This window comes from Leopardus geoffroyi, chromosome B1, assembly GCF_018350155.1.
Source record: "Leopardus geoffroyi isolate Oge1 chromosome B1, O.geoffroyi_Oge1_pat1.0, whole genome shotgun sequence".
Taxonomy (NCBI): domain Eukaryota; kingdom Metazoa; phylum Chordata; class Mammalia; order Carnivora; family Felidae; genus Leopardus; species Leopardus geoffroyi.
Window position 1 is genome coordinate 114,777,785 of NC_059327.1, and position 26,870 is coordinate 114,804,654.

General features: G+C 39.7%; 1 protein-coding gene across 6 annotated transcripts in view; it reads left to right on the forward strand.

The window, feature by feature from the left end:
- The window catches only part of LEF1 (lymphoid enhancer binding factor 1), a 121,640-nt gene that overhangs the window by 13,781 nt on the left and 80,989 nt on the right, over positions 1 to 26,870 (forward strand). The gene's annotated exons all lie outside the window — the stretch shown is intronic.

Genomic DNA, 26,870 nt, shown 5'->3' on the forward strand with positions numbered 1-26,870 from the left:
TCATGTTAGGAGAGCATGTGATTTTTCTTGTTAGCACCATAGAGAATGAGATGTGTGAAGGAGCAGGTTTCTAAATTTCATATTCATGAAAAATCTCATATCCTTTTAATATTTGATATGAAATTGCCAGATAACTCTTAACTCCTTGGATGGAGGTAAGAATATTTTTTGGTTAGGAGACTTTTCCCCTTAATCCTTTAGGAGCCAAGTTTCTTCTCTCCACTGCAAAAATTATATAGAGGAGATCTAAGAGCCATGTGAATGTAGAGGATGACAGGCAAGTTATTTTTTTCCCCTTTGAATTTTCTTCTAACTTAAATCTTTCCAGCTTTCCTGGCACCTAAAAGGATCAGGTCCAAGGGGATGTGTTGGCCCAGCAGCAAGGAGAAATCAGTGATTTTCTAGCCTTGTGGAAAATTCCAGCTTCCATCCTTTTAAGACTTTACTTTTTCTCTAAATAAAACCCAGTGAATGTTAAATATATTTCAACATGGAGTCAGCTTTCTTGGCAAAGAATTCTTCCATTTTTAACGGCAAATATTATATCTCATAATTATGATCACATATCATCTTGGTGCACTGGTTCAGATGACTTGGATCAAGAAAAAGGTACTATAATCTTGTCTCAAGTGTGTTAGACTTAGTCTGTGACTCCAACAGTGAGACTTTTTTAAAGTCTGGAATAAACCCAAAAGTACTGAAGTAAAAAATTATTTACTGCTTACTGCATTGGGCTAACCAGTTTAGCTAACTAGCAAGGTTGGGAAAAGAATTAAGTCTCCCAAACGTTGCTTGAATTAGTGTTTGCTCATTTGTCTGTATATATTAAAATTTTTACATTAAAACTCAAGATTTTATTTTTTTTTGAAAGGAAAAACACTTACCCTTTTTAAAAAAACGACTACTTTGAGCCAGATGCTGTTCTTTAGTCCTGACTGAAAGCTGTAGGTGGGTGTTCTGATCCCTATGGAGTTGTGGAGTCAGTGCCCTCCCTTAAGATAGAAAGAGGTGTTTATTTTCTTTGAAAATAGCCACATTTGCCATTCAGAACATAAAACACTTATTAAATGAATCGTAATATTGGTTAAAATATAAAATAGAAAAGCAGTTATTACTTTGATTTTATTGGAAATTTCATTAATGCTTCACTATTTTTTATGAAAATAGAATACTTTTATTAAAAAAAGCAATCCATGGTCACTAGAAAAATTAGTAAAATAAGCAAGAGGAATAACAAATATTAAATTCCCAGAATCCCACTGTGTGAGGCAATCACTCTTAAAACTCACTATGTAGCCTTTTAGACCTCTACTGTACCTATGCACATATATAAATATATATTTTATATGTTTATGGCAATGGGAACATAATATACTGTTATGTAATTTGCTTTATTTTGCCACCAAGATACAGTATATAATTTTTACATCATTTTTTTTTTTTTTAAGTTTACCTTGAGAGAGAGAGCACAAGAGCTGGGGAGGGACAGAGAGATGGAGAGAATCTGAAGCAGGCTCCATGCTGTCTGCAAGGAGCCCAATGTGGGGCTCAATCCCACAAACTGAACTGTGAGATCCTGACCTGAGCCAAAATCAAGAGTCAAATGCTTAACCAACTGAGCCACCCAGCCGCCCCTAACCGCACCTAACATCATTTTTAATGATTGCCTAATTTATGTAATCAGTCTTGTTGAAGACATTCAGATGAAGTCACATTTTTCCCTGTCTTCGGCAACATTGTGATGAAATGCATATTTTCTTTCTTTTTTATTTTTTTTAATATTTATTTATTTTTGAGAGAGGGAAAAGGCAGAGCATGAACCGGGGAGGGGCAGAGAGAGGGAGACACAGAATCCAAAGCACGCTCCAGTCTCCGAGCTGTCAGCACAGAGCCCAACATGGGGCTCGAACTCACGAACCCGTGAGATCATGACCTGAGCCAAAGTTGGACTCTTAACTGACTGAGCCACCCAGGCTCCCCAAAGTGCATGTTTTCTAACTAAATCTTTGCACAGATTCGATTTCCTTGAAATGAATTGCTAGAAGTAGAACTGCAGAATTAAAGGCAATGAGTGAATGAACCTTATTTTTAAGTTGGGGTTAACCCAACATTGCAATTTAACCTTAAAAAAAACATTTATTTTAAGTCCATATTTAAAAGTATGTATTTGATTATATTCAGGTTTGGTTATGGTTGGTGTTTTGAGGCTGATAATTTTCATGCCTCTTCTGGTTAAGAATGAGTCCAGTGCTAATGAAGAAGTCAGACAGATGGAGAGCAGAGTATCTGTTTGTTTGTTAGTTTATATATATATATACACACACACACATAAATATGTGTGTGTGTGCATTTAAATTTATTTATTTATTTTTGAGGGAGCAAGCGAGCACAAGCAAGGGGAGGGGCAGAGAGAGAGGTAGATACAGAATCTGAAACAGGTTCTGGGCTCTGAGCTGTCAGCACAGAGCCCAGCGTGGGACTCGAACCCATCACCAACTGTGAGATCATGACCTGAGCCAAAGTCAGTCACTTAACTGACTGAGCCACCCAGGTGCCCCTGTTTGTATATATATCTTAATGTTTACATATTTTTGAGAGAGAGTGCGTGAGAGCGAGCATGAGTGGCGAAGGTGCAGAGAGGGGGACAGAGGATCCAAAGTAGGTTCTGCGCTGACAGCAGAGAGACCGACATGAGACTCAAATTCACAAACTGCAAGATCATGACCCGAGCTGGTTAGATGCTCAACCGGCTGAGACACCCAGGTGCCCCCAGTTTGTTTATTAATAAGACTGGATTGGCGAATGTGGCTTGGGCTATGACATGAATTTGGACTTCCTTTGACTTCCCCAAATTGAACACATCACTGAGCCACAGACTTCCCTAACAGAGGCTGGGAGCTTATCTCCTGTGGAACTTGAGGTGAGAACAAATCCATGGTTGGGCAAGTTGGCCTCAAAAGAGAGAAAAAAAGAGTCATCTACCCTTGCTCATTTTCTTTCTCCAAATCACCAGAGAGGAGTAGTCCTGCCTTATGGAAAATGAATGAGGAGATGGGAGAGGAAAAGGCTGCCTTCCTGGGAGCTGCCCAGAGAACACAAGTTCCTACTTTATTGACCAAACCAGGGAGTAGGGAAGAAGGGCACAGTGGTTATCCCTTTAGTCATAAGCCTTGATAGACTGATCAGACTGTGGCCCAGAGACAGTAGTGGTAAAAGACACATTCATACGACGATGGGAGTTGCAGTGGAGTACTGCTGGTAGAGTCCAAAGATCTGGATCCCAGTGCTCTGTTACTGGCACACTGTGTGCTCTTCAGCCAGTGACTTATTCTCTCTGGACCTTGGTTTCTTCACCTATAACATGGATTGCCACCTGTTCTATTTTTTTTTTTTTAATTTTTTTTCAACATTTATTTATTTTTGAGACAGAGAGAGACAGAGCATGAACAGGGGAGGGTCAGAGAGAGAGGGAGACACAGAATCTGAAACAGGCTGCAGGCTCTGAGCGGTCAGCACAGAGCCCGATGCGGGGCTCGAACTCATGGGCCGTGAGATCATGACCTGAGCCGAAGTCGGACACCCAACCGACCAAGCCACCCAGGCGCTCCACCACCTGTTCTATTTGTAAAAATACACAGTACTCTGTGTTATTGGTAGTATTTCTGGGACAGGGACTGACTGCATCTGAATTACTAGTTGGGCGGGGGGGGGGTGGAGGGGGTGGGGGTGGTGGTTCTCGTTAAAAAGGCAGATCCTTGGGCCCCTCTGCAGATGTCTTGAACCAGAAGCTGCAGGCAGGTTATGCATATGCACTTTGAACTTGTTACTTTATTGATTCTTACCTAAAGTAAGGTTTGGAAAAACACTGACCCACTAGCTGCTTAATAATTTAACTGGGGTTCAGATGACCTAAGTGACCTGCACAGGCCTCGAACCGAGAAAGCAGTAGAGCAACATTGGGCACTTTGGCCCCAGAGCTCACCTTCTCTCTGCCTAGCCCTCATAGAGACCACTGGCACTCAGTTCTCTTCTAGTCAGGTCAGGTTTCCTCCCGGAATGCCCTCCTCCATTGACTACAGAATAAATCCCACGTTCTTCAGCATTATTTTCAAAGCTTTTCACATTTTGGAACCATCTACCTTTCAAGGCTTGTCTCCTTACTGCCCTACCCTGCAGCTTACCATTCACCTACATTTCCAGACCTACACCCTAAACCCTTTCCCAAATCCCCAACTTCCATTTCTTATCTTGGTCTCCCTGAAGTGCCCTGCTCCCTCTTCCCTGCCAGCACAATCTTGTTCATCTTTAAAGGTCCAGGCTAAGTGGTACCTCCTTCATGAAGCCCTCCTGATTCTACCACCAGTTAAGACTAAGTGCTGTCTCCTGTGGACTCCCACAGGACCTTCTTCATAATTGTTACCATGTCTAATAATAGTTGGCTGTCTCTGCATCTGTATTTCATACTAGTTGTTAGTTCCTTGCAGATAGAGCACCTGTTTTATTCATCTCTATTGCCCAGAACCTGTTACACTACCTGGAATAGAGCAGGTTACTTTCCAGATGATTGTGGAATAAATTTAGCAGAAAATTTGAATTCCCACTAATATCGGGCAATAATACCAGATGTCATTCCATATTTAAATGGAGACCCTTGGGAAAAAAAAAAAAGCTTATAGAGAATCACAAAGCTGAAATTAAGCTTAGAAGTTCTCTGAACATTCAACATGGAGTCCATGGACTAGACATTAGCTCTCAGTTTTGAGTACATAGTACGTAGGAACTGTTCTGAGTCCTTTGTATGTTTTTGCTCACTTTATCCTCAGAATAACCTGATGATATCCCTAATATCTCAATTTTACACGTGAGACTGGGCATAAAGAGGGTTGAGAAACTGAGGCATAGAGGGCATAGAAGAGATTAAGGGGCATGATAAAACAGTTCAAGAAGTAAGAGTACAAATAAAGTTGGTCTTTGCTCCAATCACACAGCTAGTAAGTAGTGGTACCATAACTGGGGCCCAGGTCTTGACTTACACTGCTGGGTGCTTTCTGCAATTTCAGTTTATTAATACTGTCACTGCCACACAGAAGATGCTAGATGACCACTGAATCAGTCAATTTCTCACCAGTAAGGTGTATGAATTCTTATAGAAGCTTTGTGAGTATAAAATGAGATAGTATATGAAATTGTAAATTTCTTTAATATTATATTTGGTAGAAATAGTTGTGCTCGTGGTGAATATGGAGTTCAAAGGCAAACCAGTTAGATGCAAGGAGAAGGGGAGATGTATAAAAGATGGTGAAAGTTCTAGCTTGATGATGAGGGGACAGCATTAGTGAAAAAAATGAATTTAGAAAGAAGAGCAAGTTTCAGGACAGACATTCATGAGTTTGGTTTAAGGATTATCCTGTTTCTCTTTCATGCTAAGAAAACAAAAAATTGACCAATATCTGGAGTCAAAACATTTTATATTATAGCCATAGTTTTGGTCCCATCATTTATTTAAGTCCGCAGTGCCTCACAAAATCACTTCATTTACTTACCTCTGAAGCTGCCTGGATTTTACCCGAAGCCTCTGTATGACCGTGAGTCATAGAACTGCCCAGAGGTGAGGAGAGTAATAGTATTCATATACTAGCATGTAATATCTAATGAATGCACTGTACATGCATTTTTCTTATTAAATACTTGAAGTGAATATTGCTAGTCTTTCCATGTTTCCAAAAAAGAAAGTGGGGCACAGAGAAGTTATTTGATTACTGTAGTCCCAAAGTTTTGTAAGTGGTAGAACTTGAATTCAAAGCCAGGCATCCCTAATCCAGGAGTTGGGACCCAATCCATAAACTAGTTTCTCCCTTGAAAAGGTGTTGAGAAGAATCCTTAGTCAGTGTCAGTAAACTACTTTGAGGATTAAAAGTGTCTGTTATGCATGTGTTTTATTAAACAATATAAACGGTTTAGCGTTAGTAGTGGCTTAAATAACAGGTTCTTAGAATATGTAAAAATTGTCTTCTGGTTCATTCAACACATAACCATGTGATTGTTTAATGTGTTCTTGAAAATTACCAGGAAATATTTGTTCTTTGGGTGTATCAGACACATTTTGATAAATGTCTAATTTTATGGGAGTCCCTATTGCTCACTTCTAGGGGCCCTGTGTCCCCAAATCTTATGTATTTAAGTAGGTTAATCAAAAAGCTGGGTGGCCAGAGGTTTTGTGGTTCTTGGAATCTCTTTGATAAATAATGTTGTCTCCTTATTCCATAAGAGCTGAGCATTTACAGGCAAAAATCTACTGCCAAAGAGTGTTCTTTGCACAATAAAAAATTAAAATGTGGTATGTGCTTCATTTTTAGGAGCTGTTAGTGGTGATTTTTGTGGTATCATGATGTTAGATTAAGTAAGAGAAATTAGAATTAATTGGAATGATGATCATTCCTGAGAAGTTGCAACAGTGGGTTTCCTTTAAAAAGTGAAGAAACTTTTCTTGTTATGAAGATACTTACTAGGAGCAATCTTCTTTCTCTCAAAAAAAATGCCTTTTTTGTTTTTTTTATTAAGAAGTATATTTTTTAAAAAATTGAGGGAACTCATTAAACAATAGAGAAAATAAATTAAAAATATGTTTCCACCATTCAGATATAATGTTTCATTTGCAAACACACACACACACACACACACACACACACACACACACACACATTTTCAGATTTCTTTCTGCATCTATACTTACAATACAAACATTTTTATAAATGGGCTCATAAGATTATTTTTATTACAATGTTTTTCCTTAAAAATGTATCATGTGCTCATCTTTTTATGTGAATAAATATAGGTCTGGGTCATCAGTTATGGTTGGATACTATCCAGTTATGAGAATATTTCAATTTATTGATTATGTTTTCAGTTATGAACGTTATTGTTTTTATTTTAAATCATGCTAAAATGACGGGGTGCCTGGGTGGCTCAGTTGGTTAAGCTCCCGACTTTGGCTCAGGTCATGATCTTGCGGTCGTGAGTTCCGGCCTCGCATCTGGCTCTGTGCTGACAGCTCAGAGCCTGGAGCCTGCTTCAGATTCTGTGTCTCCCTCTCTCTCTCTCTCTCTGCCCTTTCCCTGCTTATGCTCTGTTTCCCTCTCTCTCTCAGAAATAAATAAAAACATTAAAAAAATTTTTAAATCATGCTAAAGTGAAACCCTGTTAAAAACATACATAATCTGTAATCTATTTTTTATAGGTTATATAGATTTAAATAGATTTCTAAGGATCGGTATTCTCTGGTTATATAGGTTTAAATAGAAATCTAATCAAGTAGATTATAAATATGTATTTACATATTTATATTTATGTGGTTACATATTTATGTGGTTATATATTTATATGAATTGCTTGTTCATATCTTTATGAATTTATGTGAGCTTTTTATCTGTAAAGCATATTAATCATTTTGATCAACTACTCTTAAAATAGTGGCTCAAAACAATTCTACAACAAAATTATGATTTTTCTGTTTCTTTATGACAACACAATTGAGATCTACTTGCTGGTTATTGTATAAACAACTAGCTACTTAATTAAAATGCTTTCCAGCATTAGCTTGGTTCATTTCTTGTATTTTTTTTCAGGAAAGAAGATGCTAATAAAACTCTTTTGTCCCTGGTAGGATGGTGTAGTAACCAGAAAGGACACTTTATTCCATTTCACTATTCAGAAGAAGATGTCTGTTGTTGTACCTGTCTCTGTTCTCTCTGCACTAACCCTAAACTGTAAACAAGTATCTTGGTAGAATGAAGACAAACACCAGAGAATGTTTATTTCAGGAATGATATGTCATTCATCCCATAGATATTCATGGAAGGTATACTTACTTTGAAAGTCATTGTGCTGAGCCATACTGTGGGTATATGTCCATGAAGGTAGTCACCACCCTTAGTGAGCTTACAGTTGTAAACATGAACTTGTGCAGCACCTACAGCCTGACACAGAGTGAGCAGAAGCAGCATCAGTAGTGCAGACCCTGGGATCCCGGAGGGGCAGAGATGAGCCAGGTCTCCTGGCGTGGTACAGCCTGTTTCGGCAGCTCCACATGACTGCAGTTTTTACAATGTGCCATTCTTTCTTTTTTTTTTTTTTTTTTTTAACGTTTATTTATTTTTGGGACAGAGAGAGACAGAGCATGAATGGGGGAGGTGCAGAGAGAGAGGGAGACACAGAATCGGAAACAGGCTCCAGGCTCCGAGCCATCAGCCCAGAGCCCGACGCGGGGCTCGAACTCACGGACCGCGAGATCGTGACCTGGCTGAAGTCGGACGCTTAACTGACTGCGCCACCCAGGCGCCCTGCCATTCTTTCTTTACCTGCTTGCAGTTTAATGTGGCCCATCTGAAGCATGGTAGAGACTGTTTGGTTTACTTGTTTAAAAGTGGTTGTGTAGATAGCTCTGTTCTGGTTGGGCCAGGAAAGTTGCTTAATAAATACTTTTTAAATTAAAAGGTCATGTATATTAAGTAACCTAGAACAAAAAAAATAACCATTTCTAGAACATTTTATTTTTTAATTCGTGTTTACTTTTTTTTTTTTTAGAGATTTTATTATTATTATTTTTTAATGTCTGTTTTTGAGAGAGCACAAGCAGGGGAGGGGCAGAGAAAGGGGGACAGAGGATCCAAAGCGGGCTCTATGCTGACAGCAGACAGCCTGATCCAGGGCACAAACTCATGATTCATGACATGAGATCATGACCTGAGCCGAAGTCGGACCCTCAACCAGCTGAGCCACCCAGGCGTCCCCATCATAAAACATTTTTTTTAATGTTTGTTTATTTTGGGGAGACAGAGTGCAAGCAGGGGAGAGGCAGAGAGAGAGGGAGACACAGGATCTGAAACAGGCTCCAGGCTCAGAGCTGTCAGCACAGAGCCCGACATGGGACTCAAACCCAGGAAGTGCAGGATCGTGACCTGGGCTGAAGTCAGGCACTTCACCCACTGAGCCACCCAGGCGCCCCATAAAACATTTTAAATGAAAAAGTTTATAAACATTGCTGCCAAGTTAACTGGTATTGGTAAGAACGAGGGCTAGGAGTTACACCCTCTTCTGTTTCATGTTATTGGTACTATGGCACTGTTTTATTAGCACAATCACCAGAAACCTTTATTTGTAAGACATCTGCTCTGTGTACTCTTTAACCATGTTTTAAAATAGTTATTGTCAAACTTGACCACAGTTAGAATTGGGCAAACAGAATCTCATGAAAATAGACAATTTTTCATTTATTTGTATCATGCAGTGGACTAAGCCCAAATCCAGGATCAGCTTTCTGCTAGGTGTCTAACGGGAAAATGACTTTTACCTTTGTTTCTGTTTCTTTACTCACAGTTTGAAACATTTGGTGATGTTTGGAAATGCAGCTTTGAAAATGATGTAGCCTAGTTAACTGAGGAAATATTTGGTCAAAATCCATGGCAGGGAATCCCTGTGTGCTAGGAATAAAGTGCTAAACTAGACCTGTGAGTTGCAGGCCTGAGGATGTTTGCTTTCAGCCGCATATACAATTTATCAAATAATTCTAAGCTGCAACCAGAGTTAAGTAAGGCAAGATCATATTAACTAGATTTGATGAGGGATTCTTATGTACCTGATTGGGGAAATTAGAGATCAAATTAAAAAAAAAAAACAACAAAACGTTTCCTCCCAAGATGGCTGGTCATCAGGAAGGAACAGAGGTCTCTGTGTAGTGGCAAGGGAAATAAGACATTTAACCTTCAAATGAAAAAGCAGTTAAAATTTAGGGACAACGGGGATGTTTATTTTGTGTTTATTATTTTAATAGTTTTTGAGTGAACTCAGTAATGTGTATGCAATGTGAAGTTTGAAAATACTTGGCTACCTGAGGAAAAATGAAAAGTTAGAGGGCTTTTACTTTTTTTTTTTTTTTTAAGTTCTGTTGGTAATTTTATGGTGGGCAAAAAATACTGACGTGGAGTCAAGCAAATCATTCACTAGCTCTACGTATCTGAACATGTTGCTGACACCTTTAGGCATTAGTTTTTGTATCTGGAAGTGGTAATAACAAATGGCTTGTGTGGATTAAGAAGGCACAGTCATGTTAGTGTGCTTTCCTTGTTTAAAAGCTCCTGGGCTTCTTGGTGCCAGACCTTTGAGCCGGATCAGAGATGAAGACACATTTGCATTTCTCTCAGGTTGTTTTATCAGTACTGAAGGCATCAGAATTGACTTCAGTGCTTTGGCAAAGGAGGTTTTTCTGCTCTAGGAGTAAAGCAAGGTCTGATGGTATTTGAGAAAGGTAGAAAATTGACCTAATACTACTTTTGCCTGGCCCTGGGAGGGCATCTCGTGTGTTAGTAACTTTCTGGGGGGCACCAAAAGTGCAAACTTAATACCAGGGGAGATCTGGACATCTAACTTGAGTAATTCATTGGGTTGAATTGCTTACCATTAATGGTCTGCCTTCAGAGAACCAGCCCATACTGATTTTTTGCTTTCCTCCTCTTCTCACACCCCAGTATATTTCTAGAATTCCTTGCCCACAGTTGTCATCCGGATGCTGCATCTTCATGAGTAAACATTTTGTTGTTTTAAAGTCACAAGTACCTCCGTGGACAAGGATTAAGCTACATTGTAATTTTACTTGGGGAGATGACATCCAGGAGGTTTTTCCCCTTGGCTTTTTTTTTTTTCTTTTTTTAACTGGGGGAGGAGGAATTTACTTATTCAGCAAACATTTATTCAATGGTTACTTATTTTTAAAATAGTTTTATTGATGAGGTGCCTGGGTGGCTCAGTTGGTTAAGTGTTCGACTTCGGCTCAGGTCATGATCTCACAGTTTGTGACTTCAAGCCCTGTGCTGCGCTCTGCGCTGACAGCTGAGTCTGGAGCCTACTTCGGATTCTGTGTCTCCCTCTCTCTCTGCCCCTCCTTGCTCATGCTCTGTCTCTCTCAAAAATAAACAAACATTAAAAAAATTAAAATAAAGTTTTATTGAGATATAACTCATGATAATAGTTCACTCATTTAGTGTATAGTTTAATGGATATATGCAACCATTACCACAGTCAGTTTTGGAACATTTTCATTACCTCAGAGAGTAGTAACCTCTTGCCTTTGAGCTCTCATCCCCGTAGCCCCCCATTCCCTCACCCCCACCCCAGATCGAAGCAACTTCTGATCTATTGTTTGTCTCAGTAGATTTACCTGTTTGGGACATTTTATAAGAATGGAATCATAATATGTGGTCCTTTGCGACTGATGTGTTTCACCTTGCATAGTATTTTCAAGGTTCGTCCATATTGTAGTGTGTATCACTACTTCATTCCTTCTTCCTTCTGGCTTTTCATAGCGGTATCTTACTTCCCTGAGGTTAGATCATTTCCCTGATGCAGATACAAGTATCAGTGCACTGAAAAAAGGAGTTGGTTTAGTCTATCTGGAGAGGAAAGAAAGTCAAAGTTAATTGATAATTCAGATCTATAAATCAGTGCTGAGAATTTTTTTTTGAGAGAGAGAGAGAGAGGGAAGGAGGGAGAGAATTTCAAGCAGGCTCCACACCTAGCACAGAGCCTGATGAGACTCGATCCCATGACCCTGAGATCCTGACCTAAGCTGAAATCAAGAGTTTAGAGGTTCAACCAACTGAGCCACCCAGGTACCCTTGAGAATTTTTTTTTTTTTAATTTTTTTTTTTTTCAACGTTTATTTATTTTTTGGGACAGAGAGAGACAGAGCATGAACGGGGGAGGGGCAGAGAGAGAGGGAGACACAGAATCGGAAACAGGCTCCAGGCTCTGAGCCATCAGTCCAGAGCCCGACGCGGGGCTCGAACTCACGGACCGCGAGATCGTGACCTGGCTGAAGTCGGACGCTTAACCGACTGCGCCACCCAGGCGCCCCATAGAGAATTTTTTTTATTATAGGTCCCTATCAGCTAAAAAAAAACTTTTATAATTATGAATTAAATACCTGAATTACATAATTATCTAATAACTTAGATAATTACATACACTTAGGCAATGTTTATGGTCATTGAGGGAAGCTGCAAGTCCTTAATGCCAGTAAAAATTGATAATTTCTATTATTTTGGTCAGCTTCTTCTCAGATCTTGTTGAAGATTTTAGCTCTAATGCAGGCTCTTAAAGAGTTGGTATTAGAAAGAAGTAGGATAGCTGTTAGCTTTGCCATTTTCTTAATGTTTGCTTGCACTTGCGTTATTAGCATTATTTTCAGACCACCTAGCACTCTTGCCTATCTGACATAACAGAGCAAATGGGGGCCCCAGTGACAATCCGCATATTGAATATTTTTATAAAGCTTAAATTTTTTAACATAAAAATATATATTGACATTGTCATATTTTCTTCCTGTACCCCAATGGGTGATGCTGTGTACTCTTAATGTATCGTCCATTAGAACCCACTGCTGTAGACTGATGGAGAAAGTAAATTGGAACTATATTCCTGTCTGTTCCAGTAGGCCACTTCTCACAGTCTGGCTGCTATGTGTTTCACAGGACGGTTGTTTCTGAGACCAGTAGATTACACAGCACTATGAAATTCATTCTCTTTCTGTCTGGTTGTGTCACTTGTCTGCTCCGTGGGTTACTTGTGGGCTGCTCAGAGAACCACCTGGACTTCTGCGCCCCGGTGCCGGGCTGAGGCTGTGCTGGGACCCTGGTGTGGCCCCACCCTTCAGCAGCTGTGTGGGGATTCTGCCGCCTTCCTTTCCCTGGGTTAGATGTCTGTGCTGGCATGGTTGCTGTTTGAAACCAAATATGCACTGTGTGTGCATGTGGTGAAAGCACTGGAAAAGAAAGCCCTGAGTGAGTTGGCTCTCAGGCTTTGACGAGCAGGCTGAATACTGGGCACTGTCCATATCTTGCCTTGTTCGTGTGGATCTTGATGGCGGAACTCTTTGCTGGTCCCCACAGAGATCTGCCCGATAGGAAGCTGGTCATTTGGCTTGGAGAAGGCAGGAGGGCAGTTTGAAACCTCCCTAAGACTTTCTTTGACACGAGTTTGTGACCATTATGACCAGCTTTGTTCTTTGCTGAAGAAATATCCAAAGGAAATGGGCTTAAATCGTCAAAGGAATTTAGGCTGAAAGAATTACTTCAGAGGGAGGGATTAATAAACATTGAAATGGTTTATCAAAGGAAAGCATGGAATCTGATTATTTAAGGTTTTAAGAATAAATGTTTATTTGTGTGGAGCGATTCAAATGGCTCACCTGGAGGGATCCCAGCCCTCTGGCTGTGCCTATTGGTCCTGTTTCTTACTCAGCTCGCCTCCCCCAGTCCTCACCTCTGATGCAGTTTTATTTTCTTTTCAGTAAGCAGCATATAAACCCTCCAGGTCCTCCAAGAGATTATATTCTTTCCTGAAGGGAAAAATAAATAGGCCAGCATATAGATTATGCTATATAACGAGTCTCCTGTGTGTTATTACAGTGTTGTCACCGCAATTCTCAATTATGGCAATTTTTGCTGAGGGGTAGTCTTAGGAGTATGTGGGGCCCACGACTGCTGCGGCTGCTGAGCTACTGTGTGCTTTTCGTGCGTCTCTGCTCAGCCGCCGTGGTGTCTGTCTCGAGGTTGGTGCTCTGTCACCTCACATGCAGTTCAGGCGACTAAAATTCCAAATTCGGTTTCTCTAAGGAGGGTCTTGAAGAATATTGGACTCACTGGAAAGAATCTGGCAAAAGTGGCGCGCTTGTTTGTGAACAGGGGACCTGGGTTCAGTCAGTCTCCTCTCTATTGATTTGATTTGCTTAGGTGTGAGCGAGAGGCCTGGGATGCGTCCACCGGCTGTTCAGCCTGTTAGTTGGCTGGAGAAGGCTAATGATGGAATCCTAAAAGAAATGGTTTTCGCGTGATAATCTGAAATTAGATTGGGGCCTAGGGATATGGAAAATGTGATAAGCTTATTAGGAATGCAACCTAGGGAAGAATATTTAATAACTGGACCCTATTTCTGGCATTTTCTTCTCAAAATGGTAAAATTAAGGAAAGAGAGCATTTTTCCGAGAGAAGAAAATCTGGACTTTGAAATGTTATGATTCATTTTTTCTTGCTGCATTTTGGTGTTGTATTTCTAAATTCGTGTAGTTTGCACACCTTCCTCCAAAAACAAACAAGCAAAATGAACCCCAAATAAAACAAACATCGGAACCGTAACCCAGTAAACTGAGGTAGGCAAGCTGCTAAAGAGTTTTCCAGTTCAGACAAATTTTTCAGGCAAAATGTACAGTTTGGTACCTTACAACTAGGCCTGTTGATTCAAAATCCTATCGAATAGACAAAGGCAGCTTTTGTTCACCAATTACTTGGTGTCTCAGAACTAAGGGATTTTGTACAAAATGAAAGGAGGCAGTTATTTCAGAGTCATTTCTTCGATGTCAGTAAATTTCAGAACTTCATAGATTAGGAAAAGTAAAAAACTGATAGTTCATTGACTAGTATCTACATAAGCAATATTAAATCTTTGTGAAAAGGGAGCGTTAATAAATGGGATGCATTCAATTTTATAAATTCTTTAAAAATTCTTATGCTTTCCCATTCTCTTCATCCTAAAGCCCTGCCATTTATTAATTTGGAGTTTCTCTATAGAGCTACATATATGAATTGGGGCAGACATTTTCGAAAATAGCCATGTAAGAAATTTTCTGATAGCTAGGGACATATATAGCACCATAGGTAACCCTAAAGACTTAGTATGATGGTAATTAGTTGACCTCGTATTCTGGGTTGATTTTAAATGCAATAATGGATATATTTGCACAATGTGCTTAATAATAGCAACCAAAATGTCCTAATTTTTTTTTTAATCAGAAATACCTTGACTCTTATCTGCTATTTTAAGAAAGAGTAGCATACTGGTGTTGATATATTTTGGTAATATTGTATCCTTAAGATTTTTTCTGCCTTGTTTGGTGGCTTCACGTTTTGATTCAAATATCAAGGTGTAATCTTGGCAGACTGAGTTGTGCCTGTGTGTATGGAGCTGGAATTGAAAACCTCTTTTGACTTTTTTTCCTCTCTTATTAATAAGGAATTATGCACTTACAATTTCCCAAATAATGTGATTTATTACACATGCAAATTTTAGCTCTGCTGAATTGACTGAAAGGGAGCAGGTGAGGGGGGGAAGGGCAGGTCTTGAGCAGCAGCTCAGTGGTTCACCTTGCATCAGGTGTCTTCAAGGTCTTCAGACTGAAAGCATGTTAGAGTCCCTTTCCCAATTGGAATCACTTACCCCATCGTTTTCGTTTTACCCTTTAGGCTTGAAAAAGTGTGTATTTAACCATCAGTTCATTTTGTGTGGTCTGAGTTATAAAAATGCCCCTGCTGGTTTTTCCATATGAAAGACATGTTTTTCATTTGTGGAAACTTATATAATTTTTTTTTTTTTTTTTTTTTTTTTTTTGCTGGCTTTCTTTTGTGCTGCTTTAAATTAAAAGCAAATGTACTTCCCTCCCCTTCATTCTTGCTTCCCCACCCCCATCTTTGCATGTTCCAATTACAGAGTTGTGAAAATAAGTCATCTTTCGGCTTTTGTTACTTTAAAACAGCTATCGGTGATGTCAGAGTCAATACTAAAAGCATTAAGAATGCTGGCAGAATGTAATGCAGCTGCAATCCAACATGATGCTGGAAATGGGGTTGAGAGCATAAAGGCTTTCCATATTCCCAGGGCGCACAACTGCTTGCGGCCTTGGCTTTGATCTCTTCAAAGGCTGCTGCCTCCTCCTAGATGGAGAGACTTGGCTGCCACTCGCATGCATTGAGAAAAGGCAGAGGTCTCTATTCAGGCAGAAATCAATCACTGTGCAGAAACAATTATGTGTAATTCAACCATCATGAAAACAGGACGAGATTACGGGTTTGTTACCTGAGTGACTGTGTGGAGACGGGGAGCAGAGAACACTGGAGTCCTGCTGACATGCCACATCTCGATGACAATTATAGACGTATGAATGATGTGGCAGGCGGGGGAGGCATGATGACAAATGCTGGTCACGCTGTCCAGCAGAGCAGAAAATGAGGTTACAATTGGGAGATAATGTTTGCATATGTAACCATATTTCAGCAAGCTGAACAACTTCAGGAAACAGACCCTCAAAAACTCTTGTGGGTTTTTGTATATAGGTATACTAGCATTTGAATCGGATAGTAGCTGAATTAAGGCAAAAATAGTCCTATAATTTGAGAATTCTACTAGGAGAGAGAAAGCGAACTTTGGGTTATTACTTTTGCTAATTTGGAGTGTATCCTGACACCAAACTGAAAACACAACCAAAGTTTCTAACCTCATATATGTGAGTCTTTCTAAACATCTTCTGGTTCAGGAGTGACATTTTTGTTTTGAGTTCACTAATCTGCCTCAAAAAAGCATTGTTTTTGCATCTTGATTTAAGCCCTTTGGAAAAATGGTTTGTCAGTTGCACTATCTTCCCTTGTTTTCAAATGTTATGTTTCTAAAGCAGCCTTCTGAAATGCGTTTAAGTCTCCTTTCATTGTGAATAAAAGCAGGGCCTTTTTTCTAGGTAGGAAATAACTTTTTGCTTTAAGTAGAAGTGTATTTAATCTCAGAGCCCTGGCACGCAAAGCTGTCGAGGCATTTATTTTTATTTTAACTTGCTCTTGTCACCTCAAAAAGGCATAGGAGTAACCTCACACTTTGCCAGCTAGCCCGGCTATGGGAGGAGGGGGGGTGGGGGGGAGGCAAAATAAGATGAAAACCTAGATGGCTGATTATAAACTGGTATAGCTGCCGCTCAGCTTGCTACCCAGGCCCGGGTTTACCTTTTATGCCGCTCCAGCTTAGACATCAGAGGCGTGAGAGCTGCTTTGAGTTACAGATCTTCAAACAATAAGTCAAAACAAAAAATCAATCCCCTCCGGTCCCTGGGTGCAGTTATCGAAAGATAAAAGAGAAAAATAAAGTTATGCTAAAGCAGATAGAGGAAAGGAGCAGATATGCCAAGGAAACCGGGAGGACAAGTGCAGAGCTGAAGTGGGCCTCATGTGAGCCAACATCAATGAATTTTTATCTTATCAAAAAGTTTTAGGGTTGCCAGTTCTTTTCCAACTGGATCCAGTCTGCTCCAGGGCTGCCTGGAGCATGGGTTTCAGTAAAGTTGCCCCCTCCCTCTTAAATGTAACCACATAGGAATTAGATTGCATTTCACTCAAGGTATAAAACTCGCCACAGACTTCCAACAGCAAATTAGAGGTTTCGATAATCCCTCGATATTTTGAATATAAATTGAGAAGAGGATTTTTTTTTTAACATTTGTTGAAAGCTGTAGACTTACATGAAAAATAAGGCAAATCTCTATAGTGTGTGTTCTTTCTTCAAGCCAAATTTCTAAGGAGAGCAAGAAAGCCCCCATGAATTATTTTTGAGGTAAGAAATCTGTGTTTTTCCTGTTTCTTGTGGGTAATGTCAGATATTTTTGGAGATTAACTATCTGAAGGATTTTTGCTAGCATTTTGATATATGAGCCAGAATGCATTTTTATGAATCCAAGTTACCGGGGGGGGGGGGGGGGGGGGGGGCGGAGGGGTGGATTATGCCTTTAGATATTTGTAGCTGTAAACATTTTTGAGATTATCTAAGATACAGTTCCTTCTTAGCTTCCCTAAGGTCTTTCATAAAATGGCACCTCAGTTTTCATTCTTACCTTTCCCTCGATTTCTCTTTATTTTCCTCACTGATAGTGTACCTGAGCATCTGTCCAGGAGCCAGCCTCAACATCCATGTCCCTAACCACTGTGGAGCCTGGTCTGCCCCTTGCTGGGTAATCAGCTTCCAGATTTTAAGGGAAAGAGGGTAGTTAGGTTGGCATTGTCGAACTAGATGCCCTGCTATTTAAAGAAACTTGTTTTATGTGTAAACTATAGTTAATCATTTGAGTAAAACCATCATTGCTTTCGTTTGCATAGTTCAGATGACTCACTGTTTTGAAAATTAAATAAACTCAAATGGAAAACAACCACACACTGCGGGTTGCAGCCTTTATTTCCTAGCAGAGAGTTAATGAGCAGAAAGATGGCAGAGCCATTTCCACACATCTAAGGCTAAAAATTTTTTGAACTATTAATGAATGTACTTTATTATAAACATTGAAGCTTAGAGTATGTGCTGTAGGCCCCGAGAGAAGAAGTGGAATGAAGATTCTTTCTAGTTTCTTATAATTAAGCAATGGTAGAAAATCACAGTCTGTACTTTTAGGCCTTTGTCCTCTGACTCTCCTTCCGGCTGGGTTCAGCTAGCAGTTCCACTCCAGTCTCTCTCTGCCGTTTCCTATCTTTAATCCCTTCTTGTCATCCTTCCAGGCTCCTTAGAGGATGTAGTTATAAGTGGCTTCATGTTTACATTCGAGGAAGGAAAGAAAGCAGGGGAGGAAAAGGGGCAAGTTGGTGAATGTTGCACAGAGGTGCCGTGCTCCAGCAAGCTCCAGTCTGGCCCACGTGGGAGAACCTTGGAATTCCTGATGTCCCAGCCCTACCTTCTGAACTCTTTTACTCTCATATGGCCAGTGGCAGCTGCAAGGGCTTGGCTGGGAAGTAGGATGGCCAGGGTGGGGGGTCGGGGTGGGGGGGGCTGGCCTCCATAATCTCCAGCAGTAATATTCTTAACCACCCCAAATAAACACCTGTGTTAAGTAAAACATTCTTCAGGATAGAGCTAATCCCCTCTTCCAACCAGATTGCTGTTCCTAAACCCCTTTTATGTAGAGACGTATACGCTAGGTAAACTGTCAGGCATATTTACTCTTGTGTAGATACGTGTGCATGCGACGCAGTGTTTCCAGTTTGTGAATTGGATCGCCGGTACCTCAGTCCTAGTTCCACCACTTAATGGCTCTGGGACCTTAAACACATTACTTAAGTATTCTAATCCTCCTTTTCCTTATCTCTAATATGAAAGTGTCAGTAGTAGCTACCCATGGGCCCTGTGTAAAGGCAATGCCAATGGGAAGCATACACGACATTTAGGTGCTAATTAGTAAATGATAGCTATTGTCGTTGTTAGAATGCTAACAACAGTCTATTCTACCCTAATTTAAAACATTATTTGCATTTTCTTACTAACTTTTTGAGATGTACTAGCTTATCTACGTATGCATTTTTGATATTTGAATTTCTCCGTGTCCTACTCCTAGAGTAGAGCCTAGGCTCTGGAGGGAAATGTTGAGTCCAGCCTGTTTTATCTAAGCCTGAGTTTCTATTGAAGATGCACAAATAGGAGGTTTTGGTGTGGTGGTTGTAAGGGCTGTATGATCATGGGAGAAAATATATGGTTAATAATTCTTTAAACTCTAGGTTTCGGTAATTTGAAACTTAGGGAAGAAACATAATTTGTATTTATTTTCTAGCCTTTTTAATATACTAAAGGAAAAAGCTTCTCTCTTTCAAAGGAAGAAAATTTTTAAATTTCACAAATGGTATATTTAGTTGGATAAATTCTGTAGGACAATATTAAGTTCATATCACAGAATATGTGTATATGTAATTCACTAGCATTTGGAATGGTAAAAATGAAGGCCATATTTCAAATATTTTGAGTCAATATATGGGTTAAGGGTCTAAAGTTTATAATGTTCAGGGATATGGTGGGTGACACAAGCAGGATTCAGGTTACTAGATTGTTAATGGTCCTTTGGGATGAAACTAGACTCTGGACAGTGTAGTAACTAATATCTGTCCTTCCCGCAGTCAGACTGCTCCCCTCGCCCACCAGCACACCCGCCTAGTGCCATCAGACTGGCCGCACTGCCTTACCTTTCTCTCTCTACCTCGGGTCTTTGAGGGCAGTTTTATCACATACAGACTCTAAATTGAAAATCTGAGTAGTAGTATGAAGGTAACTTGATGTTACTTAAAATATCACTTGGCCTTCTGGTTTAATAGGAAATGTCTAACTTTGAGATGCTTGTAGTGTTTTTGTAAAAATATGTTGAAAAATGTATTTAATGATTTTGCCCTTTCCTGCACCGTTTGAAGAAGAATTTAGGGAAAGGACACCAAAATATATTAATTAGGGTTAATTAAAGTTAACTTAAAAGTATTTAAAATGAAAACACTGAAATTTTGAGAAGCCAAAAGAAACTTAGTCTGGGTTAAATAGCTTTGTCCTTAGCAAAAAAGATCAGCCAACCTTTCGGGTTTTTTCCCCAGCTTTATTGAGGTATAATTGACAAATAAAAATTGTATATATTTAAGGTGTACAATGTGATAGTTTGACCAACCTCTTAGAATTTTAAAGGAATGCCCAGAGCTCTTATTTGGGGCTATTTAATTTTTAGTTACTACATACCTCTGTGTAAAGAACTTCATAAAAATTATTTGGAAGATATCTCTCATTTTGCTCTTGGCTATTTTGAGTTAGAACATTATTTCAAAATCTTACAAGCATAGCAAATATAATCACAAACATTTATGCTTTTGAAAGAAAAATACAAATCTTGTTGGAGGACACATGACCCTAAGTGATTTTCAGGCATGATTAAATATACTTTATAAACATGGAAATCATAACTCTAACTCTGCAGTTAGAAGAGCCCTAAAAGGTACACTTCTGGTATTTGATCCTGTATGCATTGCTGAGCTCTAGAGATTTGTGTGGGATACCCAAACCTAGAATGTTACTATGTAGCATAAATATCTAAAGCTTAAAAACAAAACAGGGGTACCTGGCTGGCTCAATAGGTAGGGTATGTGACTCTTGATCTCAAAGTTGTGAGTTCAAGCCCCATGTTGGGTGCAGAGATTACATAAAAACAAAATCTTGAAAAATAAATAAAGCTTAAAAACAAAACCAAAAAAAGGAAATTCAAGGAGATGTATGTTATTTTTCTTTTTTTTATTAATTTTTTTAATGTTTATTTATTTGGGGGGGGGCGGTGGAGACAGAGAGAGAGAGAGAGAGAGTGCACAAACAGGGGAGGGGCAGAGAGACCGGGAGACGCAGAATCCGAAGCAGGCTCCAGGCTCTGAGCTGTCAGCACGGAGCCTGATGCGGGGCTCGAACTTGTGAACTGTGAGATCATGACCTGAGCAGAAGTCAGTTGCTTAACCGACTAAGCCACCCAGGCCCCCCTGTTATTTCATTAGAAGTATTTGAACTGGCAATTTAGCATACAAATAAATGTTTCCATAAAGAATAATCCTTTGATTTTAGAATACTTGGTTGATTAGCCAGTGCAACTGAAGGATTAAAGGCTTGGAGGGGCTGTGTATAGCAGAAGGACAAAGCAGAAATGTTACAAGGATAAACATTTATTAAGAATTCTTTATAGAATTTGTAATACTTGTGCATCTTAGAAAAGATGAGTTATGTTTTATGATTTTAAAGTTTTTAGTATAATCCTCTGGAAGTTATTTTGCATTTAACATCAGGGTTTTGTTGTTGTTGTTGTTTCCCCTTCTTTTGTCTATCATGTTCTGTTTTTCTACCTGAATTTTAACTTTTGAAAGATTTAATTAAGTCTTCTTGCCTCGGATCCTCACTTTCCTATGAGTGGTTGCACTGTTTCTAGGTAAAATGAGAGCAGTTTTTGTTCAGTTTGCCTGTTTGTCTAATAACTTTCTGACTGGTTTTCTTTATGGATGGGTAAAGAAGAAATCAGCCTAAGGAATTTTAAAGGATGTATTTAATCATACATATTGTTTGATGTACATTTGGTGGGGGTGGCTTGTGATGAGGCCAAAAAGAAGAGATTCCTTGGAGCCGGCCCATGGGGCGAGTGGGAGGAGGGCAGAAGGAATTGCAGGCTCCAAGCTGGGTTAGCCCCTGAAGGATTCCGAGTGGATAATTACCTACACCATAGGGCTAGAGGAGGGCTACAAGTCAGTGCTTGCCTAAAAATCTCTCCCCTGCTGGCAGTCCATTGAAGTGTCACTCAGCCAGCCTACTTGCTCCCAATTCCCTCTGTTAGAGGTTTTCTACAGACAAAGCAGGGGCGTTGTTGCCTATGGCCCCTCTTCAAGGCCTGTAACGTAGACACTGGGAACGGGAGGGACTTAGGGGGACCAGCCTAACTTTCTGGAGGGTAGACACGGCATGGTAGCTTTGCCCAGGTGAGGCCAACCTGCTGTAGGAGTAACTCCCTCACTTCTCACTCTCCCACCCCACCCCACCCCTGAGGGGAGGGGCACCTGCAGTTAAGGCCCAACACTGAAAATAAATGGAATCACTCTTTTACATGTATTTGAGACTGCTGTCTTTGCCTTCCTCCTACCCCTTTCCACTCTTCCAGGTGCCACACACATACTTCGTACTTCAAACCTCTGGTTTTGGAAGTTTTGCTGTTCTGGTCCTTGTCCTATCACATGTTTTGCTTTGATTCATAAAGACTTGAGGTTTGAACCCCTGAGTACTTCAGATGGGTCTGAGTACTACAGCATCGGGATGATCTGTGGCATCTCTTATTCTGGACATTAGAGTTCTATTCATGTAGCCACAGGTTTTAATCACCTTTTGACACCAGGGCTCAAAGTTAATTTTGAGCAACTGACACTTCTGTCTTCTTCCAACCTGTTGGTGTGTGAACCAACAACTTACAAAGTTTTATATTAAATCTCTTCTCAGTGTCACTTGAATATTTTTAGCCATTTTGGATCCAGCGATCTGTTTTTTTTTATTCCTCCCATTTTCTTGTCCTATTGGAATTTGAAAGGCAGGCACTTCATGCTCTCTAAGGTCGTTGATTAAAACCTGTGTAGAGGCAGGGCTAAGAACAGACTTACTGAGCCATTCATCATTAGTACCCTTCTGGTGTTTTTGAACAGAGTGCATCCTGTTCAGACTTGGAATCCAATATGAATCTTGGTTTTACTTTTGGCTTGCTGTATGACCTTGAGTAATTTACCTTCTCAAGGAGCTAATTCCTTCCTATATAAAATGATGATGCCTCCCACTTCATCAGGCTCTTGTAAGGATCGGAGATCAGGTATGTAAAACCTCAAAAACAGTGCCCAGCACACAGTAGTGGTCAACAAAGATAAGTTCTCCTCTTTGCTTTGGAATCACAGAGGCAAAGTGTAACCCTCCATCCCTTTGTCTTGAGTTCACTGTACCGTCTCACCTGTCAGCTCCACAGGTCTTGTCTTTTCTAACTTTGGGTGCTTTTCCCACGTTCTACATGACTGCACGTTTGAACTTTAAATAAAGACATAAGGCGGCTTTGGCTTGACTTTTTCCCCTAGTCCTCTTTCATTACACTGAATTAATGTGTCAGTTGATAATTTAGAAGAATGGTAACCTGGAGAAGGCATAGTGGGTAATGGGATGGGATGGTTGTCTTCAGATAGGTGAGTGGAAGAAGTTGATGTGGAGTGAGAAATGGACTTTGTGTAATCACAGAGAACAGGATTATACAGGTCCACAGTCCTTTATCCGTAAAGTGGGAATTGAAAAACAATCTGAAAATTGAGTTTTTTGTTAAATTTGGTGGCAAAATCTGACCCTGACGTGAAGGTATTTATAGTCCTTATTCCACTAAGCATGAATACTCCTATGCCTCACTGCAAAAATAAAAATGTGTTTGATTATAGAGTACTGCCCTGGACCCCACTGAGGGAACTATGTAATGTATAACGTGTGTCCTATATTCCTTTTCTGCTGATGAAAAATTAAGTGAAAAATTTGTGGTTCAAGGGTTTCAGGTGAGAGATTGCAGGTCTCTACCAATAGGTAAAAAGAAGTCTTGGAAAGGGAAATACTAGCCTAGTTTAAGGAAGAGTTTCCCACATACTGATGATAAAATAAGATTACTTTTCAACGTGATAGCATCTCAAACACAGATCATTTATGGTGGGGGTGAGGACTTGCTATGTAACCATCTCTTAAGGATGTCGTCAAAGGAGTTTATTGAGTAGAAGACTGGACCTCTTTCAACTCTCCATCAACTCTACATTTATTAACTTAAAAGACACAGCTAATAAACTGCATCTCTTGATCTCGCCCAATGTTGGGTGTAGAGATTACGAAAAATACAGAAACAAACTTAAGACAAAAAGACAGTTGATTTAGCCCTAGTAAGGTCAGTTCCAACAGAAGTTTCTCTGGGAAAATGAGCCCACGGTGCATTTTGTGAATCAGGATGTAAACTAAACATCGGGTGTCATGCCAAGAGTGCAGGCACCTGATGATGGAGAAGACTATAATTGCTTTACATTTATTACCTGTGTCTCTTGATTACATAGAGTGGTACAGTTATTGTAAAGTTTAAATTCTAAATAAAATTTTGTGATAAACTTCTGTTTCATGTGGTTGAACTAACCCAGAGGTTTTCAAAGTGTGGTCCCTGAATTAGCAGCATCAGCACCAGCTGAGAACTTTTTAGAAATGTTAAATTTCTACACCCATTCCAGATCCCCTGAGAACTCTGTAGGTGAGGTCCAGAAACCTGTTTTATTAAGTCCTCCAGGTGATTTGGATGCATACTAATTCAGTAAGCATTACTGAGTACTTTTCATGAAGAAAACACTTGGAGGGGCCCATGGTGCCTGCACTCTAGGTCTCAAAGTATGATTGATGGACAGAGCCAGGTTCCTCTATGCCAAGGTGCTATTTTATAAGGGCTACAAATGAAACTCAGAATGCAGAAGGAGAATAGGGGAGGAAGAAAGAGATTCTAACTAGGACAATGAGTAAATCTCATTTGGGAAGAGTGTGTTTTAAGACACGTGTAAGGCTTTTTGGGCTACAGAATAGGGTAGTATTCCTGGCTTAGGGGAAAGAACAGTTAACCTCCCCATTGGGGAACTCATTTGTCTCTGGAATGTCAGTGAAGATAGAGCACCAACAGGGAAGCATTAAGACAGTACCATCAGCCAGACGACTGGATTATGTTTCTCATATACTTTGGATATGAAGTAAATTCTCTTTGGGCCCAAGTGCCTTACCTTATTTATCCTGTTGAATTTCATCTTGCTTGCGTAGGCACATCAGTCTAGTCCTATAATGTTTTGGATTCCTAAATCTGTCTACCCCATTGCCTGATTAAGGTCATCATGCAAATCATCAATAAAAACTTTGAACTTGCATTTTGAAATTTCCCTCCTGTTTGACCTAAATCCTAACACTAGACTCCAACTAGAAAGAAATAATCCTGATTTCTTGTGTGGTTTCTAAAAACAGTCTCATTCTCTCATCATACCCTATACAACACACTCCTTTATTTTTACTGGGAACTTTTTACATTTTTAGTTTTTTATAGGATACAGTTTACACTGTTCGATACACTGCACAAGAGCAGGATTTGTCTGATTTTTAGCATGTTGGAAACTTTAAAATTGTATTTATGCTCCCAAAGAGCCCATGCCTACAGAATCCATCACTGTAACTAGTAGCATATATTGGTTTGTTCCAGAATACTACTCGAAACAAGGGCTTTCGGGTCGGTCTTCAGCAGTCTCCTCTTTAGACCACTTAGGCGGTTTGCGGAGATGGACTTTGATGCCGTTGTTTGAGAATTCAGTGTTTGCAAATGTATTTATTTCGACCAAAATTCTGTCTAATAGATGGAAGTCTGTTTTTGTGATGGCCTCGTGCATAATTGCGTCAGCCTAGGGACGCAATTGCCTAGGGACTTTTGAGTGGTTTAAATTAGGGAAGATGATATCTATGTAGCACACATGTAATACTTTAATATTGTTTAAGATTTTAAAAAATGTATACCTTACTAATTCTCTTTCTTTATTGGTTAGGGACAAGGCTAAGTTCCAGGAAGGAACTTGCAGACGACGAGGGAAGGAAATATGTTATTTTCACCTCATAGAAAATTAACTGGAAAGCCTTTTGATGAACTGTAAACAGTTAATATAATCATAGGCTGATAACACAGCATTATAGGATTGTCAGGTAACATAAAAGAGTAGTCTTTGCCTTTAAGGATCTCATCAGCATTATCCAGGTAGATAGTTATCTGTCAGGCTCTCAATGGTTTTAAGGAGAATCATATAAGCAGTCTTAATAATTGGTTCTGGTCACCTGTGTTTCAGGTTATCCTTTCTCTTTTTTTAACCTGAATTCCTCCTGTGCTTTAAAAATCTTTGAAGGGAGAGATTTGAAGGACTATTTCAACTCATCCTTAAACTCAAAGGGAAGTGTGTGAAGTATTATTTTTCTGTAAGTGACAATTGGGACAGATGATATTATGGAAGAAAACAAATGAAAAATGGGATCATTGTTGAATACATTGGTGATTACCCACCCACTCTGTTATTAACATTACCTCCTGTAACATTGCTTAAGAGGACCGTGTTTCTTTCCTAAATAGATAGTATTTTTTTTTTTTAAGTTTAATTTTGAGACGGAGAGACAGAGCGTGAGCTAGGGAGGGTCAGAGAGAGAGGGAGACACAGAATCCAAAGCAGGCTCCAGGCTCTGAGGTGTCAGCCCAGAGCCTGACACAGAACTAACCCGTAAACTGCAAGATCATGACCTGAGCTGAAGTGGACGCCCAACCAACTGAGCCACCCAGGCACCCCTTAAATAGATACTATTTATTATTGATACTTCAGACACCACTAAGAAAATTATTCAAAGAATACACAATGTGATTCCTAGGGTTATACCCTAGTAAATGCCCAATACTAATATCACATTTTTGTGCCTTGGATTTGCAACTAGCTTTTACTAACAAAGTTAAGTATACAATATTTCTAACTTTATTAAACAATTAGAATACCAAGATATGGCCTGAATTAATTGGGAATATTTTGTTGTTGGATAGGCTTATGGAGAATGAGGAGAAAAGCCATAAAGTTTTGTTGTTTGTTTTTCAGGTGGGACACCTAGGACAGGGTTTGTTCCATATATGGCCTTTCTGATATGGATTTTCTCAG